This window comes from Eurosta solidaginis, chromosome 5, assembly GCF_040869045.1.
Source record: "Eurosta solidaginis isolate ZX-2024a chromosome 5, ASM4086904v1, whole genome shotgun sequence".
NCBI lineage: Eukaryota > Metazoa > Arthropoda > Insecta > Diptera > Tephritidae > Eurosta > Eurosta solidaginis.
In genome coordinates, this window is record NC_090323.1 from 48,923,839 (window position 1) to 48,943,898 (window position 20,060).

General features: G+C 37.5%; 1 protein-coding gene across 2 annotated transcripts in view; it reads right to left on the reverse strand.

Moving 5' to 3' along the window:
- LOC137233912 (somatostatin receptor type 2-like) overlaps positions 1-12,483 on the reverse strand; it is a 120,116-nt gene extending 107,633 nt beyond the window's left edge. The window contains exons 1-2 of one of the 2 annotated variants that reach the window (XM_067757451.1): positions 12,334-12,483; positions 11,858-11,992 (exon numbers count right to left, since the gene is read on the reverse strand). The gene's annotated coding sequence lies outside the window, so the exon portion shown is untranslated. Of the gene's footprint in view, positions 1-11,857 lie in introns of both variants that reach the window. The other variant, XM_067757450.1, reaches the window with a different exon arrangement.
- Between the last annotated feature and the right edge of the window lie 7,577 nt (positions 12,484-20,060).

The following is a 20,060-nucleotide window of genomic DNA, read 5'->3' on the forward strand; positions in this document are numbered from 1 at the left end:
GAGAAAAAGTCTCAAAACAACCCCGACGGGATCCCGGACGGATCCCGAAAACTATACAGAAATGATGCCGAAAGGCACCCCAAATGATCCCGAAATAGTCCCGAAATGACCCCGACGGGATCCCGGACGGATCCCTAAAACCATCCAGAAATGATGCCGGAAGGCACCCCAAATGATCCCGAAATAGTCCCAAAATGACCCCGACGGGATCCCGGACGGATCCCGAAAACCATCCAGAAATGAACCCGGAAGGGTCTCGATATGAACCTAACGGGATTACAAATAGGGTGAAGATAATTATAAAACCATGTTAATAAGGCAGCAGGCGCGCTGGAGCGAATGAAAGAAAGAACACGCAGGTAATGCTAATAAAAGCGTGCTAATAAAAACAATTGTAGGAGGGCGGATGGCGGGAGGAGGAGAGTACCACTGATCGTTTTTACAAAATCGTTTAGATCTCGATCTGTATGAGTCAGATACCAAAAATTATGGATTTAGGAGAAAATGTACATTGAGTTATAACAATCTATAAATTTTACATCAGAGGGGGAGAGGAGGGGGGGGGGAGGGTGGGAGTTTGTATCACTGCTCATTTTGTAAGCCCTCGACTTATTTCACCCATTGAGTTTGTAATATTGGTGAAGGTCAGTATACGTAAAGTTATAATGTGTAAAAAGTGTTAAAAAGTAGTTATTCCCATGTTCGAAAAAAATTTCGCCAGTAGACTATTATCTCTGTCCCAAATTTCTTGAGTGATTGAGTCACAAAGACAAGGGTCTGGACAAACATCCAAACATCCAAACTTTCCCATTTATAATATATATTAGATATTAGATTAGATTAGCGGTACCGACAGATGATGTTCTGGGTCACCCTGGTCCACATTTTGGTCGATATCTCGAAAACGGCTTCACATATACAACTAAGGGCCACTCCCTTTTAAAACCCTCATTAATACCTCTAATTTGATACCCATATCGTACAACACACATTCTAAAATACTCTTTAATAACTTTTATTTGAAACCCATGACATACAAACACATTCCAGGGTTACCCTAGGTTCATTTTGCTAAATCATGATTTTCCCTTATTTTGGCTCCAAAGCTCTCAGCTGAGTATGTAATGTTCGGTTAAACCCGAACTAAGCCTTCCTTACTTGTTCATCATTAAGGGCATTGAAATTTTAATTAGGCACTTCTAACCAAAAATGTACACAGGGTTAAATGGGTTGAGTGATAAAAAAAATTTTTTTGGTTCTATATATTGGTTTAACTCAAATGAGGAAGTGAAATGAGGAATCTAAAATGAAATGTTTTTGTTTATTTTTTATTCACACGAGCCAACTATGTATAAATAACGGCATTTTAAAAGCTGTATAAATATTTTGTATTTTTCATCACTAAGCTAAGGCATTGAAATTTTAATTAGGCACTTCTGAAAAAAACTTAATCAAGGTTAAATGGGTTGAGTGTAAAAAAATAAAAACTTTCCGTTCTATAAACTGTTTTAACTCAAATGAGGAAGTGTTTTTATTGTTCAAATTCCCGGAATCTAGAAGTAAACGTTTTCGCTTATTATACTCAGCGTAATTTGCACACAGAGTATATTAACTTTGATTGGATAACGGTTGGTTGTACAGGTACAAAGGAATCGAGATAGATATAGACTTCCATATATCAAAATCATCAAAAAATTTGATTTGATCCGTCCGTCCGTCTGTCCCTTAAGACGATAACTTGAGTAATATTGAGATATCTTCACCAAATTCGGTACACTAACTTATCTGGACCCAGAATATATTTTTATTGAAAATGAGCGAAATCGGACGATAACCACGCCACAATATTTGGAAAACGCAAAAAATCTGATTATTTAGTAATCAATACCCCTAGAATGTTGAAATTTGACGTGTGGACTGATATTGAAACTCTTGATAAAAATTTGAAAAAAATATATAAAATGGTCGTGGCACCGTACCTTTTATGACTACGCAATTTTCTATGTTTCGGGAGCCATAACTCGAAGAAAAATTACATATCGTAATAAAATTGGGTACACAAATTTTCCCTATAGCAGGAAATATTTCTAAAAAAATAGTCGAAATCGGTTAAAGACCACGCCCACTTTTATATAAAAGATTCTGCAAAGGGTCGTAGACGAAAATAATAAGCTATACCTTAGCGAAAGAGAGCTTTGTATCAATAGAATTTTCCTTTCTAAATTGAATTATAACATTAAATTGAAAAACAGTAAAATGTTTGAGAATGGGTGTGGCACCGCCTCTTTTTATAACTAAGCAATTCGGGAGCCATAACTCGAAGAGAAATTAACATATCACACATATTTTCCTTATAGCAGAAATTATTTCTAGTAAAAATGGATGGGATCGACCACGGCAACTTGGATACAAAACAAGCTTAAAAGGGTCGTAGATTAGAACAATAAGCTATAACTTAGCAAAAAATAGTTTTGAATAAATGATTTTTCCCTTATCAAGTTTTATTTTAAGAGGAAATGGGGAGACGGGCGGTACCACGTGTTAAGTAGAAAATAATTTTTCTGAAATTAGATATACAATTGAAGCTCACGCTGAGTATATAATGTTCGGTTGCACCCGAACTTAGACACCTTTACTGGTTTTTTATTCACACTACCCGACTTTGTATAAATAACGCCCAGTTTAGAAAGCTGTATTTTGGTATTTTGCATTATTAAGGCATTGAAATTTTAATTAGGCACTTCTAACCAAAAATTTACTTAAGGATAAATGGGTTGAGTGATAAAAAAAATAAAAATATTCCCTTCCATAAATTGCTTTAACTCAAATAAGGAAGTGTTTTTATTGTTCGAATTCCTGGAATCTAGAAGTAAACGTGTTTGCTTATTTTTTATTCACAAGACCCAACCAAGTATAAATAGCGCCCACAAAATTGATCTTGATGTAGTTTATACTTAATTCAACTAAAATGAAGTTTTGCAATTATTTCGCTCTTTCGCTTGTCATGGTTAGCCACCTTTTGACTTTCACGAATTCGGAAAATCGCATATTAGATGGCAGTAATGCGAATATACAGAATAATCGTCACTTGGTTTCAATACATTATACGGGATTACATATGCGTTGGTTCACTAATTACTTTGCATAAGGTGATTTCAGCTAAAAATTGCCATAGGAACAATTTGAGCTTATTCACTGTTATAGCTGGCGTAGCGAATTTACGTGATATAAGCTACCATAGACAAACTAACAATGTGGCGTTTCTATTTCGTGAACGAGGATTGGGTGATTGTCGTTTATCGTTGTTTATATTGAGTTCACCGTTTACCGCGAGACCAACAGTGCAAACAATAGGATGCGGCTGCAATATGGAAAGGCCTTGCGCTGTTCAAATGAAAGTTTGTGGATGGGGTTGGACAACTGCAAATGGGAACCCTTCGGATACACTCCAATGTAAAATGCATTCTTTCAGTGATTCAAATTTTGAATTTCTTAACATACTGGGACATACTCTGGTAACCCCATTGATTTCTCATGATGGAGATTTTGGGGCACCGGCCGTTATGGGTGGTCGACTTTGTGCGGTGTTCACACATAATTACAACGGTGCTAGTGGTTTTTTAGCCCTAAATCGTGCAACTATACGATGGATAGATAGATACGCAGAATGGTGAGATATAATTATATTCCCATTAGAAGTCGAAATGGCGATATGTATTTTTGTGTTATCTATAAGTAAATGTATATATTTGCTATTTAAAAAAAAAAAAAAAATATATATATATATTTTTTATTGTTTGCAATGAGAGTGTGACACATTCAAATGCCTTGAGCTCAAATTTTATTCTTAGCTTTAAACTTTCCTCGTTAATGAATATACCATGCGATAAACATAAGATTTCAGAATACGTGCTTTATGGCTCTGGCAAAGTTAGGTTAGATTAGGTTAGGTTGCAAGGGCTGAGCTGAACACTATGGTAACAGCTCACTACTTAGGCCACCAGTGGGCCCATTGTAATACACTATACGGTCTCAAAGAGGACCCCTACCCTGCCTAAAGCGGGTCAAACCACCTCGTGGAGTGGAGCCGAGAGACCCGGCGATGCAGAGCTCCGAACTCCGTTGCACCTTTTGAAGCGTCTTAAGATAGGTAGTTTCAGCTAGTGCAGGCCACCAGACCAAGGCACCATAAAGAAGAATCGGGCGCACAATGACTGTATGGGAGAATCCCCAGGAGGTGCCAATTGCTATCTTGCTGCTGCTGCCTTCTTGCATCGCTCCACTATATGGTCACTCCATAATAGCTTCCTATCCAGAATTACTCCCAAATACTTGACTCGATCGTTAAACGCTAAAAACGTACCCCCAATTCTTGGCGGTGTTATATTTGGTATTTTGTACCTCCTCGTGAAGAGGACAAGCTCGGTTTTATCCGGGTTGACTTCCAAGCCTGTGGCTGTGGCCCAGTGCGAACTTTTGGATAGCGTCCCTTCCATTAGGTTGCAAAGAGTTTGCGGAAATTTCCCCCGCATGGTGACGCAGATGTCAGTTGCATACGCGATCACTTGGTGACTTTCTGATTCCATGAGGCGCAGTAGTTGGTTGACGAAGAGAGAACACCTCCCTGCGGAGTGCCTCTGCCGACCGGTCTGCGGATCACGCATCCACCTAGCTCAGTTTTAATCTGCCTACGCGTAAGCAGATTGTATATAAACTCCAATAGGCACGCGTCCACCCCCAGGTCGGTCAGCGCCGAGGTTATGGCCTCCGGGAGAACGTTGCTAAAGTCACCCGATATATCTAGAAATGCCACCAAAGTGTAATCCTTGAGGTCTAGTGACCTTTCGATAACGGATACCAGTGAGTGCAATCCTCCTCCTGATGTGGTCCTCTAGAAGTATTTCGAGCGCGAACTTTTGGATAGCGTCCCTTCCATTAGGTTGCAAAGAGTTTGCGGAAATTTTCCCCGCATGGTGACGCAGATGTCATCAGCATACGCGATCATTTGGTGACCTTCAGATTCCATGAGGCGGAGTAGTTGGTTGACGATACCACCCAAAGTAGCGGAGAGAGAACACCTCCCTGCGGAGTGCCTCTGCCGACCGGTCTGCGGATCACGCATCCACCTAGCTCAGTTCTAATCTGCCTACGCGTAAGCAGATTGTATATAAACTCCACCAGGCACCCGTCCACCCCCAGATCGGTCAGCGCCGAGGTGATGGACTCAGGGAGAACGTTGTTGAAAGCACCCGCTATATATAGAAATGCCACCAATGTGTATTCCTTGAGGTCTAGTGACCTTTCGATAGCGGATACCAGTGAGTGCAAGGCCGTGTCAGTTGACCTGCCCTTAGTATAGGCATACTGTGCTTGCGAAAGAAGCGACGGCTCAATCCTTCTCCTGATGTGTTCCTCTAGAAGTCTTTCAAGCGCTTTAAGCAGAAAAGAAGATAAGCTTGTAGGCCTATAATCATTTGGTTTAGAGTGGGAGGGTTTCCCTGCCTTGGGGATAAAGACCACGTTGACTTCCCTCCACGATACTGGTACGTAATTTAGCCTAAGAAAACCTATAAACATCCCTTTAATCCAGAGCCTTATAAGTTCGACAGTATACTGGAGCTGAGCCGGAAAAATTCCATCCGGCCCCGGCGATTTATAGGGCTTGAAGGCCTGTAAAGCCCAATCTATCCTTTTACCATCTGTGATTTCGCTTATTAGCTGATCATTAGGTGACCCTCCGCTGACAATACTTGAAGACACGCCCATACTTGCTGGGAAGTGCGTATCCATTAGCAAGTTTATGGTTTCGGCGCTGGAGTCCGTACAGTGCCCATCCGGTTTTTGGACGTAACTTAGCTGAGTTGGAGATTTCGATAGCACCTTCCTTAACCGGGAGGCCGCGGATGTGGATTCAATCCTGCCGCAGAAATCCCTCCAGAGCGTGCAACACTCGCTGAATCGACGACAGACGTCCCAATCGGTTTAGGAGAAATCAAAAGGAGACAGGAGTTACATAGGATACGTCGAACAGGAAAGATGTGGACGACAATGCGGGGCTGCAAGTTTTCTGACATCATGTGCAACTCAAAAAGTGGCTCATATCTCTGAAAAGAGAATAATAAAAGCTCACGAAGGGCATACTGTGTAGATATTGAGTTCTGGCGTCTCGTCAGGAACAGCAGGTGTAGTAAGTGCGAGCTGCATTTAGAAACGGATGAGCACGTTCTGTGTTCGTGTCAGGCGCTTGGCAGATCAAGGCTCCAGCTATTAGGGGTGACAGAGTTGCCAGATCGATCTCGAGGCAGCAATTAAGCTAGGTCATAGAAAACTGCTACCATTTGCCAAGAGGACGAACTTATTCTATAACATAAGTCCTGGTACCTCCTTGTGGTAGTCAAACAAATTCTGGTAACACTACGGATATATTCAGTCTATGTGTGGTTTTAATTGACTGGACACATTCTAAAGGTTTACAAGTAAGTTATGTATCATCTGCTCGTTTACAGCTGTACTCACCTGACCATAATGCTTGTACTATCTCATATTTTGTGGATGCTATTCTACAACGTTGTACTGCTCTGGTACAAAATAGTGTAGAAACTGTAGTGTAGTAGGGTATGTAGTAGCTGTAGTGCTGTTTTTCGCGGATAACTTTTGAACGGGTCCAAAAACTAGACTTCCGTGCTTGGACTTTTAATGTTTATATAACTACGCGTCTTTGGGTACCCTATTCGACGACTTCTGTAAAATTCTCGATAGGTCCAATATAATGCACTCTATCTTTCATACTAAATGCGTCTGACAAAATTTATCATCACAGCAACCCATATCTGAAGTTCAGATTCTTTTTTCGCTAATTATTGCATCCCTATGTCGATACCGATAGCAGCAACCCCGGCAACTTTGACACTCCGTTCAGAGTTAAACGCACGTTCCACAACGTAAGTACTGGTATTAAAAAAATCCACAATCCTATTGACTAAATGGAAATGTTTACGTCGTCCCTTTACGTCACGTAAGTTATTTCAATCCAAAGCGACCCCGCAGAAAAAATAGAAGACAGCTACTCAAAGCGACAGTTTCGCACTACATATATAATGACCACCGTCGAACTGATGCCAGTCGAATGCACAGCGAGACCACTAGAAGCACACTTATACCAACAGTGCATAGGCAGTGAGTATATAAAAACCACGTTCGTCTGAACCAGTTGAGAACGCGATAAAAAAGTACCCAAAAGTCAATCGCCATTTCGTAGGACATCACAATGTTAAAAGCATAAGTTGAAAGCACTCGAAATGGGCGGAACTAGTACCAACTCTTAATGCGATAGTTTTGATCTTGTTCAAAAGCAGTGCGATTTACTGCAGGGTAGCATAACGAAATTGAATTGGACATGCAATTTTGTTCGCACTCATTTACCACTCACTCATTCGCAAAATCTTTGAGTCGATTAGAGTGAAGAAATGTAATTCTATTACCACATTTTAACTGCAACAATTTATTTTTATTGCTGTTCAAAGTGCTGAAATTTTGTTGTTGTTCAAGTTGCTACTGCTTCTGCTGAACAACAAGGTGATTTCTCAAATGCTGATTAATGCATTGATATACAGTGATCAGTAGAGCAGCGAGCAAAATTTAAAATACTTTTTGTGCTACAGTTCGATGAAATTGGAGTAGATAAAACGTAAGAAATTACAAATGGGAGAGAAAATAAAACAAGAAACCAAAAATAAAAAATTAAGCGAAAGTAAAAATCAAATGTCGAGAATAAGAAGGGGAAAGGGAAGTTCTAGTGGAAAATGTCTTTTGACTTACAGCCAATGTCTCTGAAAGCAAATAAGAAGCAAAGCAATGCCCATAAGAACCTTAACACAGATGAAAGATATTGCCTAATCGAAAAGACGACACCACGTTCTGCACGGGGAACGGGGCGCCGCAAACGTGCAGTTAGAAACTGTGATAATTCGCCAGACATCAACATCGTTAGCACACGGCTTGCATCAAGTGGCAGCCAATGCTAACATTAGCATCCGACCGCCTCCCCATACTCTTTCATCAACTTCAAAAAAGCAAAGTGAGACGACTCTAAATTATACACTCTTTTAACCCCCCCAAAATGTCCGTCAAGTGAAATGTCTCGCAAGGTTTTTGAATCGGGTCGCTTTATTCCAGTAAGACTCTGGGACCCTCAAATTACCGCCATAAGCTTGCGCATAAGATAGCTTGTAGATAAAGCAAGCGGGCGAAATGGAATGAACATCCAAAGAACTGTAACCCCTCAGCTGGTGTTATGAAGTTGTGGTCAACCATAAAGTCCCACTCAAATCCGACAAAGCAAAATGGCAAAATATCCATCGTCTTTGGCGACAAGGTGCTATCGGTTGCGAAAAAATGTGCTAGCGCTTCTTGCCGGCAATATGTATCGCATTCCTCGGTCGACAAATCTAAAAGGCAAGCCATCAGACACGCACATAAACCCCAAAACATAGCGTGACTCCTATAAGCATCGCCGCCAAAGAGGTTGATGAAGCCATTAAAATTGCGTTATACTTAAAAAGCTTGGCAATGAGGGATTCAAATATGAAGCGCATGTCTTCAACTAGCCTTTGTACAACTTCGTCATCTCCGAAAAATGGAAAATGGCGAGGATGGTACCGCTACTAAAGCCTGATAAATCAGCTAACGTAGAATCATATCGTCCGATATCTCTGCACTCGCCAGTAGCCTAGACAATCGAATCCATTCTGCTCCCCTATTTCACCACAAACCTGCGACTTACCAATCACCAGCATGGCTTTCGAAAACATATAGACCGCCACCCCTCTGAACGCTATTACCAAAGTAAATAAACTGCCGATGGAATCAAAAACCCCACCACAGAATAAAACCCGTATCGCTAGACTTACCAAAAGCTTTTAATACAGTCAACCACGGCACGTTACTGCAAGATTTGGAGGGGTTCCATCTTCCTCCTAATCTCAAAAGGTGGACTGCAAATTTTCCGTCTGTACGGCAGGCATCGTTGCGATACAGGAATGAAACATCTAAATCCAGTTAAACAAGGGATGCCACGTGATGGTGTCCTATACTCGCTCTAATTTAATTCGTACAGTTTGAAGCCCACCCATTGATGAGCTGTGCAATAATATTGTAACGAATTTAGTGCAACTCCTCTCATTTGCAACCTTCTGCTAAAGTTCGAATCACTAACCTGTTGAATAAATAACTCCAATATTCAATAATGCAAAATGGTCTTTATTAGACTACTTTCACAATAACACTTTTACTTCTCAACAGGTGGCGTGCTTAAAGCAAACTGATTCTATGATTGCTCAGCTTGCGCTCTTTTATACTCTTCGGTTTCCTCGTTCGCATATTTCTAGGCGTTTCTAGAATATAACTTAGTTACCAGCTATAAAATTACCAGCTACAACTACAGATGCACGTTATAGCTTCTCATATGCGCGTGTATATGTGAGTGATACTTCCAAAAATGATTTCCTACTTTTGTGCGCATCTCAGATAAAATATATGCATGTGTTTGTGCATTTCTCTCAGCTGCGTGTAAGTACATATGTGTAGACATAATGATTGATTCGTTTATGTAGATGGCAGCTTGCTTTATTTATTTAGTATCAGATTAGTAATGTGAGTATCACATAGCGTTACTAATATTCGTCACAATGTAAACGACTATATCTCTAGTTTCGCCAGTTTCGTCACCTTACGCAATCTGACGTTGTCACCGACCAAATATACGGCGACCTTACACCATACACAAAGCAAATGTCGGCCATATTGGATATCCATATCAAAAGCCTTACGTTACCGACTGTCTTACATCCAATAGAACATGGTGTGACATTCGATCAGGACCTACATTTTGGTGAGAATGCAGCCGCAATTGTAGCTAAATGTCAGAGCCGTAACAAATTCCTCAAGTCCCTCACTCGCAGCACTTGAAACAAAGATAAAAAAACCTCATCGCTACCTATGTATAAAGCAATTGGCCATCGGCGCTTGTGCTGCGCTCTCAGATATTTTCGCAAAGAAAACATACTAGAAGGAGTTGCAAGCCTATAAATGCACCATCCACAGACCTTCTACGGGATGTTTTCTGATGTATCTAGAACATAATCTATACAGTGAGTTGGGAATACTCCCCATAAAAGAGAGAATCAAAATACTGAATAAATGGGTTCTTTTAAATGCCTGGACATCCTAGCAGACATCTGATTGCAGAGGCTAGGTCTGCTTCTGACACAAGGTGAGGAAATGCAGCTCACTAAAACTCATCCGTTTTAACCATTCGAACATCTTGTCATGAATCTGCAAATTAAAAAAAAAAATACCCTAGGCCATGGCATAAATGCACCAGGTCGTACACTAAAAACATATTAATTGTAGTTTTGATGATAATAAATATGGCGAGTTATCTTTAGGCTTTGTTTACGACACGGGAGCATTCAGTTACTTTATGTTTTAATCAAAAAGCTCATTAATTTATTTATTGCAACTGATAAAAAAAGTTATTTTATCTTTTTATCGTTCATTTCCTCTTATCTAATATCAAAGCAGCAACGGTAATGCTAATGAGATTTTTAAGCTTCATTTACGTGAGTGCAATTCAAATGGTAAATAACTCTTCAGTATTCTGAAATGGAAAATAGTTTAATACCCAGTGCACATTTTACCGAATATACTGATTAAGGAAGGCAAGAGAATATTTTAAGTCAACTTGTTTTCCTGTTTCATATGTGTATAAACGCTTTTTATTCCTTTTAATTCAATTCAATAAAGTTCAATTCATTTGCATTCAGTCCGATTCAAATCAAATAAATTTCAATTCAACTAACTATAATAAAATAAAATAAAACAAAATTAAATCAAATTCAATTCAATTCAATAATATTCAATTCAATTTTATTTAATTAAATTCAAATCAATGTAATTCAACTCAGTTAAATTCAGTTCTATTCAAAATCAATTTCAGTTCAATTAACTTCAATTAAATAAAATAATGTAAAATTAAATTAATTTAGGTTGTTAAATTGTTAATTTATTTTAAATTAAATTTAATTTAATTAAGTTAAATTAAATCAAATTAAAATAAACTAAAATAATATAAACTAAATAAATATAAATATAAATTTAATTTAATTGTATTTTATTTTATTAAAATTAAAATGTTCCATAGAAGAACCATTTTTTTTTTAATTCAAGCCATGTCTGATATCTTTAAATTTCAAAAAATTAGAACTTAAAAAGAGTGAGTAAAATTTGAAATATTTTATTTAAGGTTTACTTAAATTTTTACTTTCAAAATGACAAAAAAAATATTGTTTTCTTTAATTTTTTCTAAAAAGCTATTTTAACTATTATTTATAACTTAAAAAATAGAATTTTATTTAAAAAACTACTTCAAAAACAAATATAAAATTTTCGAATTATAGAAAAATTAAAAAAAAAAATTTATTGTTCTGGCCTTGAGCCCGAATCGATCCTTGAATCCTTTATTAATAGGCCAATACAAAAAAAATGTTAAATAAATTCAATAAAAAAATGTATCTAACATATAATTTTATTTCATTATGTATTTACTAACAAATCATAATTAAAAGCCCAACTTATAATTTTTTTTACTTACTAAACAAAAGAAAAATTTCTGCTTTCATTTATGACTAAAAAAACAAACAAAAAATTTTTTCGTCTGTTTTTATAAAAGTTATAACTCCTACTTTGTTGTTTATCGATTAAAGAAAAACAAATTTCTTAAACAAAAATTTTCCATAGTGGCGCAATCATTAACAAGCAAAGGTAATATATCACAAAATTTTTTAAATTACATACATACCTTTGAAGACTTTTTAATCCCAAAATAATTAATGCTGGTGCTTTGAACTCCTTTTTGATGGCAATAGCTTTTTTCTTGTTAGTAGTGCTTTTTATAATTTATGTTTATATATATCGCATATATTTTCGTAATTTTCTATCAACAATAATACATTAAATAAATTCGTGTAATTTCCACATTAAATGCGTGAACCTGTTTTTTTTTAAATCTAAATTGCACAGTTTTTCACTCTAACACTTTCCGCAACGAAATATTGTAGCTTCTAAGCATACATTTTTGCAAATACACTTTCATGAAAACGTAATTCACATTTTTTACATTGTCTTAAAAAATTCATTAAATTCTTCAAATTAAAGTTTATCGCTATTAATTTTCATTTTTAACAAGCACACAAATTTGTAAACAATAAACGCTCATAAGCAACACCTCGTAACTATGCCCGCGGCCATGCCACTTATTGGTAAGCAGTCATTTACCTTTACTGTTTACTCTCCTTTTCAATTCAATGTGTTTACAACTTTTCTAATGCGGAAAGCATTAAGAGACGACACCTTCACACGCACCGACGTCCTTTAGCCGACTATGCAATGACCAGCCGGCAAACTGGCTAAATTGCTGTCACCCAACACAGCACAAGTGTCAACCGGCAGACAGTTAGCCGAACACCAAATCCACAATATCAACGAACAGCTGCTACGACAGATGCAAGAATCATAACAGCAAATAGAAGTGGAAATATGGCCTATGGTGTTCGAGTTTACATACTTCCAGCTGAATAAGATTACATACACCGTAATGTAAAGAACAGCTGCTAAAGTTTAACATTGATTTAACTTTAAAAATATTGCATTGGAATGTCCTTGGTTGGGTTGAGGAGCTTTTCTTCAGTGAGGAATGAATGCTGGAAATTAGAAAGAGGTTTTATGTAAGCTTTTGGCTGCACAAAAGGAGTGAGAGGATAATCGTCAAATTGTGAGTTTAACCCTCGTTTACTAAATACTCTTTTGTAAGCTGAGTAGTGTGCTTGGATTCCATAACCATGGTCTGAGGCGCAGTTTTTGGAATGAATATGAATATATTGAAGTACTTTCGAACAAATTTCAAAGCAGCCATGAGAAGCTTCTCAGTAAGAAAACATTTTTTTTTTGGCAGATGCAGTTCATACTCCCATAGTGGTGCAAGTTGAATCACAATTACGAGAGAGAACGATAGAGATTTAAGAAAGTATGTTTGGGCATATAGAAATAATGAATGTGAAAGAACATCTTCCTAATTCCATCAATTTGACAATGTATGAAGGAAGGAAAAGATGCCTTATCAAGGAATCGAAACCACATATCTAAAGTGGAAAAAGATTACAAAAATATCTCTTTAAATCATCTTTTAATGTGCATTCAGCACAACAGACACCAAAACCGTCATCTGATTGAGAAAAGCAAACTACTAGGCAAGCGAGAGCACCGTACGCTAGAAAACCCATCTTATAGACATATGAGGAAACCTGAGTTATTTGATCCATATACTTCAGTCATTTGATCCGAAGGAAAAATAATATGTCCACAACCTAATCCACAGAGGTAAATTTATTTGCCCAGTTATAGCCAGTGAACCCAGTCATCAAACCATATCTACAGCTTTGGACAGCGGGCTTCTCAGCGACAAGCATATCACTCTGATCAAATGCTTTCTTATTCAAGATAACTCCACAAAGTATGCCCTCTTTGCGATGTTTTCCCAAATGTCACTAGTAATCTCGTAAACTGTGATGGGCCGACTGAAGAGAGAACGGTTGTACCCTGCATGTGTTTTTATTGTGAGTAGTTATAACTAGGAGAATGTTGAACTCGTTCTAGTCCCAGTGCTCAGCGTATGGCTTATGGCTTAAAAACTTTTTACTTTTCTTCCTCTTAATGTAGGTGGTGCCACGCCCATTTTCCAAGATTTTATCAGATATTAATTTAGGATCAGAAACTCAACCTACGTGTCAAGTTTAATGACTTGATCGGTCTTTGCATTTTTATTCGAAATTTTCGATACAGAAAAATGTGGGCGGATTTCCTCTAACAAAAAACTTGGTAAGTGAAATATTATTGATACAAAACCATTTTTCGCTAAGGTATAGCTTATTGTTCTAGTCTATGACCCTTTTAAACAACCTTTATATATAAAAGTGGGCATGGTCTTTAACCGATACCGTCCATTTTTACTAGACATTTTTCCTGCTATAAGGAAAATATGTGTACTCAACCTTATTACGATCCATTAATTTTTCTTCGAGTCATGGCTCCCGAAACATAGAAATTTGTTTAGTCATAAAAGGGGTGGTGCCATGCCCATTTTTCAGAAATTTCAATTTTTGCCTTTTTCTTGTTATATTTCCACTTGGGAAAAGAAATATAATTGATATAAAGCTCTTGTTTGCAAAGATATAGCTTATTTTATTCGTCCACGACCGTTTTAAAAATCTTTTATATAAAAGTGGGCGTGGTCCTTAACCGATTTCGTAAATTTTTCTTCGAAGCATCTCTTATAGTAAGGGCAACATCTCCGTCAAATTTTGTTATGATATTGTAACGAATATTAGCAATACTAAGGGATAATATCATCTCTAAGCCGATGCTAAGCAGCGACTTGTATGCACATAAATAATTCAATCATTATGTGTACACATATGTACGTACACGCAGCGGAGAAGAAACTCACAACCACTTGCATAAATCTGAAATACTCCCGAAAGTATGCAATGGTTGTGCAACTGTCGCTCCCACATACAAGCGCATGGGGTTTGAGAGAAGCTATAAAATCATGCATCTGTAGTTACCGCTCAGTAATTTTATAGCTGATAACTAACTAGTAAGTTCTGACATTATAAAAGGCAGCAACAGTAGAGGCACGACAATCAGTTTTGATTTAAGACGCTATCTGGCGAGCAATAGTAGTGTTATTTGGAAGTACTTTAATAAAGACCATTTTGCATTATTGAATAGTGGAGTTATTTATTCAACAGTTTAGTCATTCGAAGGTTAGCAGAAGGTTGCAAATAAGGGGAATTGCAGTAAATTCGTTACAATAGGTTTAACGGTTTTTGATTTATGATAAATAATATTTGCAAAATTGTTTTTATCACAAGTGGGCGGTGCCACGCCCATTTTAACATTTTTTCGCGTTTTTATCACATCAAATTTCAACATTCTAGGTGCATTATTTACTAAATAATCAGGTTTTTTGTGTTTTCCAAAATGATATATATATAAAAAGGGGCGTGGCTATTATCCGATTTCGCTCGTTCTAAATATCGATTCGAGATGATAATTTCAATAAGATACCTCAATATTTACCCAGTTTTCGTGATCACAGGCAGACGGACGGACGGACGCGGCTAAATCAATTACTTTTTTCAGCCTGAGCATTTAGATATATGGAAGTCTATAATTATCTCGATTCATTTTTGCCGTTACGATCAACCGTTATGCTACCCAAGTTATTATACTCTGTGTGCAAAAATACCACTTATGGCACGATTCACTTGAAATGTGGTACATAGCCTTTTACGTAGGCTATTATTTGGGATGCCCTTTTGTCCAAAAAATGTTTTGCCTTAATTATTCTTGCAAATATTTAGATCATGGATACACGCGTACGCATACAATTTCTATTTATGGTTTGTTAAGGACAGGGGTACTAGAGTTTTAGATGAATTGAAAGGGATAGGAAAACGAAAGTGCCGCAGAGAGGGAGAGGGAAAGGCAGAAGCAGCACCAGATGGAAGGAAGAAAAAAAGTCAGATGGAGAAGGTGGAGCACAGAAAAAGAAGAGAAAAATATAGAGCTAAATGAGGAGAGAGATATATGGGGATAGACTTGCAAGGAAAAAAGGAAGTAGGAAAAACGTAGTGTGAAATGAAAAGGGAAGAGGAGAATAAGAGAGAGAAATGTAAGTATTCACGATAATATAACACTTTATAAAAAAATGGAAAAAATTTAATTACCTCATACGCCAAATTAGTAAATTTATTTTCGTAAGCTTACCAAAGAATTATTCCTACAGATACATATTTTGTGAATGAACATAGCACACCTTCACAATTTTTTTTGAAAAACTGAGTCTATACTTCAAATACAATACAATAAATGAGCCGTTTATTTTGAAAGTGGCATAAGTCATTTCATGTCGTTTATGTTCAGTGGTAATTTGTTTGTATCTCTCCTCGCCTCCAGTTCTATAGAGTCCAATATCCAAAAGATGTACTTCTTGTTATTATTTTATAATTGTAGAACCATATATATATGCATTCGTTCAAAAATAACAATCCATTTAAGACCATGAGTTGGAAATGACTTATGCCACTTTCAAAATAAACGGCTCAAATATAGACAGATCGGAACGCAAAACCACACTGACGTTGCACACTACCCAAACCCAGTTGTCTCCAAGTTTACAAGGCATGACGAAAATAGTACCCACATTAAATTGTAATATTAATACAAAGACAAATACCCCTACTGATTAAATTATACTAATATTAATTCATACTATCTAGCACCGATTTGTTTGTTATTTTGCACCATCTGAATTACACGTATTACAAATAATCGAATTGTGTGGGGACATTGTTGTGTGTCACTTTTCCACAAATTATATACCAATACTACAGTACTCGGCAGACTTTGTTATACCCAAACATTGGCCATATACTAAGAAAAAGTTAATCATGTATAGCAAAAAGGGCGCTTGAATGGAACTCACAAGGAACTCGGCGGAGGGACGACCCCGGACGACATTGATTAGAACTGTTCACGCCGAATGTCGGTTGGAAGGTTCGTGGAGAGAGGTAAAGAGACCCATTACAGAACTCGGTGGAGAGAACTCGTTTTTGCTCTCTGCTCCTAAAGGAGCGATATCTGTTTTTGTAATTTAATTAACAGAAATGCCAAAGATAGGTATCAAGGAAATAAAAAAAAAAAAACAAAAAAAAAAAAAACAAGTAAGGAAGGTTAAGTTCGGGTGTAACCGAACATTACATACTCAGTTGAGAGCTATGGTGACAACATAAGGGAAAATAACCATGTAGGAAAATGAACCGAGGGAAACCCTGGAATGTATTTGTATGACATGTGTATCAAATGAAAGGCATTAAAGAGTATTTTATGAGGGAGTAGGCCATAGTTCTATAGGTGGACGCCATTTAGGGATATCGCCATAAAGGTGGATCAGGGTTGACTCCAGAATTTGTTTGTACAATATGGGTATCAAAGGAAAGGTGTTAATGAATATTTTAAAAGGGAGTAATCGTGAGTTCCATAGGTGGACGACGTTTCGAGATATCTCCATAAGGGTGGACCAGGGGTGACCCTAGAATTTGTTTGTACAATATGGGTATCAAAGGAAAGGTGTAAATGAGTATTTTAAAAGGGAGGGATCCTTAGTTCCATAGGTGGGCGCCGTTTCGAGATATCGCCAAAAAGTTGGACCAGGGGTGACCCTAGAATTTGTTTGTACGATATGGGTATCAAATTAAAGGTATTAATGAGGGTTTTAAAAGGGAGTGGTGGTAATTGTATAGGTGGTCGCCTTTTCGAGATATCGCCATAAAGGTGGACCAGGGGTGACTCTAGAATACGTTTGTACAATATGGGTATCAAACGAAAGGTGTTAATGAGTATTTTAAAAGGGAGTGGCCCTTAGTTCTATAGGTGGACGCCGTTTCGAAATATCTCCATAAAGGTGAACCAGGGGTGACTCTAGAATGTGTTTGTACGATATGGGTATCAAATTAAAGGTATTAATGAGGGGTTTAAAAGGGAGTGGTGGTAGTTGTATAGGTGGTCGCCTTTTCGAGATATCGCCAAAAAGTTGGACCAGGGGTGACCCTAGAATTTGTTTGCACAATATGGGTATCAAACGAAAGGTGTTAATGAGTATCAGGGCATTTTTTAAGTAATACGAACGTGGCCAAATGGCCACGTAGTAGTCCGCCGTGGCCACGTAGTAATCATAATCTGGCCACAACTAAATTTCGAAAATGCGTGAACAACACCTAATTGAAATAATGTCAGAAATTTTCTGAACATACATGATTTCCCCAAAATGTCAAAAAATATATAACTTGCTAATTCTAATGAAGTTTTTTGGTGCTAATCGAAGAAATTTGTCAACGAATGAATGATAGTTCATCAAATATACTGTCAATGAGGATTTAGATGGAAAAGAACATAGGTACTCACGACTTCCGTGACATATATAAATTCTAAAAATTCTGCACGTGCTCGAGGATTTTTGTCAGCACATAATAAAAAATGTTTGGGCAAGTATATAATAAGCTGGATATGAAAAATAACTATTCCTGTGATTACTTGTTTTATTGCAAATGTTTTGGTATGAGTGAGTCACAACCACGGTTGCCACAGCATGTTTTTTTTTTGGACCAAAAATGCACCAAAAACTCAAAAAAAAGGACCCAATTTATTTTTTCTTATTTATTGATACACAAAGAATGTAATTAATAAATGAATATAACAATAACAAAAAAGTGCTTAAATTCACATTGCACGTTAAAAAAATTTGAAATACATATCATCACATATAGGAGAATTTTTCAGTCTTATACACGTATTTATATTAAAATATTTAGGAGTTCAAAGTTTTCATACAAACTACTTATTTTGGTAGATATCTGCTACAATACTTCGATGTGGTATAATAAAAATGACAATTCGTCTATTAAATGATATGATTATAAAATCACAAACTGCCATCTTTACGAAAAAACTTCCGAACGAAATCCCTGTCGGAGTACAAGGTGAGATCAGGTTCTCGGTAACGCCTCTCTTTCTTGCGAAGGAACTCCCCTAAAGCTGGCCTGGGATCATATAAAGCTGTACCTACTCCATTCAGTGCCACAAACATTCTCGAGTTCATGGTCTCATCTGAAGTTGACAGTCGGTGGTTTGATTTAATTTGATTATAATGAGAAATCACTTTCTCAACAATCATGGAGTGAGGTGAAGTGACCAGTAAAGCGCACAACAGTTTCTGCAAAAACCCACATGTCACTGGTATCAGTCGAAGCAGCTTATGCGACATTTTTGCACCTTCGTCTGAAGTATCAAGATCTCTGATTTCTTGGATTGCTGGCCAACAATCGCAAACATTTGATGAAAAGTCGGAAACTTTTTCTTCGCCAAAAATGGTTTCGACCAAGAATCGACCCTCTTGAATCATTTCTGCTGTGGTTTTTGCCATTAGAAATGTAGAAAATCTTTTGATCAGCTCATTTTCTTCAATGTTGAGCCGGATGTTAAGAAAATTGATGAACGCTGATATTATTTCGACTCGGAGTGCCGTCCATGATCGGGTGCCTGTTGTGACGAGAGAATGCGATACTTTCCGTCTTTTCCTGTCGTTTTCTTCATTGTGAGTGTTTTCTTGTAAATTTTTTTGGTGTAAAGGAAACTTCTCTTCCTGTCCACCTGGATATGGACCCTGGAGCATGAGTTTCAACTTTCTGAGAGCGTTTTGTTTCAAAGTTAAAACATCGGGCAGAATCAAACGCCCTTTCTGGAGATTTTTTTGCAAATCTTTCATGATCAATAAAACATCTGCCATTAAGCATGTATGGAGAAGTTGTTGAAATTCCGATTTGCTCCAAGTATTAAGCATACCAACTGCTACATTCTTGTCTATCAGTGAACTTGGAGTTTTTGAGAAATGTCGCCAGTACTTAAAACATCCCGGTAAATTGTGTAAAACTGCAGTGATCAAATTATTGACATGTTCGGCAAATCTTTCTTCAAAGTAACCTGGGAATGAACGATATTCTGGGCAAAATTTTTGCATTTCCTTCAGTTTCGAAGGTGATGTACGAAAATATTTGGCCACAGCTGTGGTATTGCTCAGCCAAAGTTTTATTTCAGGAACCGTTGCAAGCGCTGATTCCATCGCAAGGTCAGATCTATGACAGAAACACCAAACTGTCATCAGTTTGTGTCCCAAGTGATCTTCGAGAAGTTTCCACAGGCACCCTCCAGATCCTGTATTAGCAGCTTCACCATCAGTCGTAACTCCCACTAATGCATCAGTTGGAACGTTAGTTGCCTCACACGACGTAACTGTAGCTTCAAGTAATCCTTCAGCACCTGTCTTTTCTGGTTGCCTCGCTCCGACGAAGAGATTTTCGACGACTGTTGGATTTTCCTTGGTCACG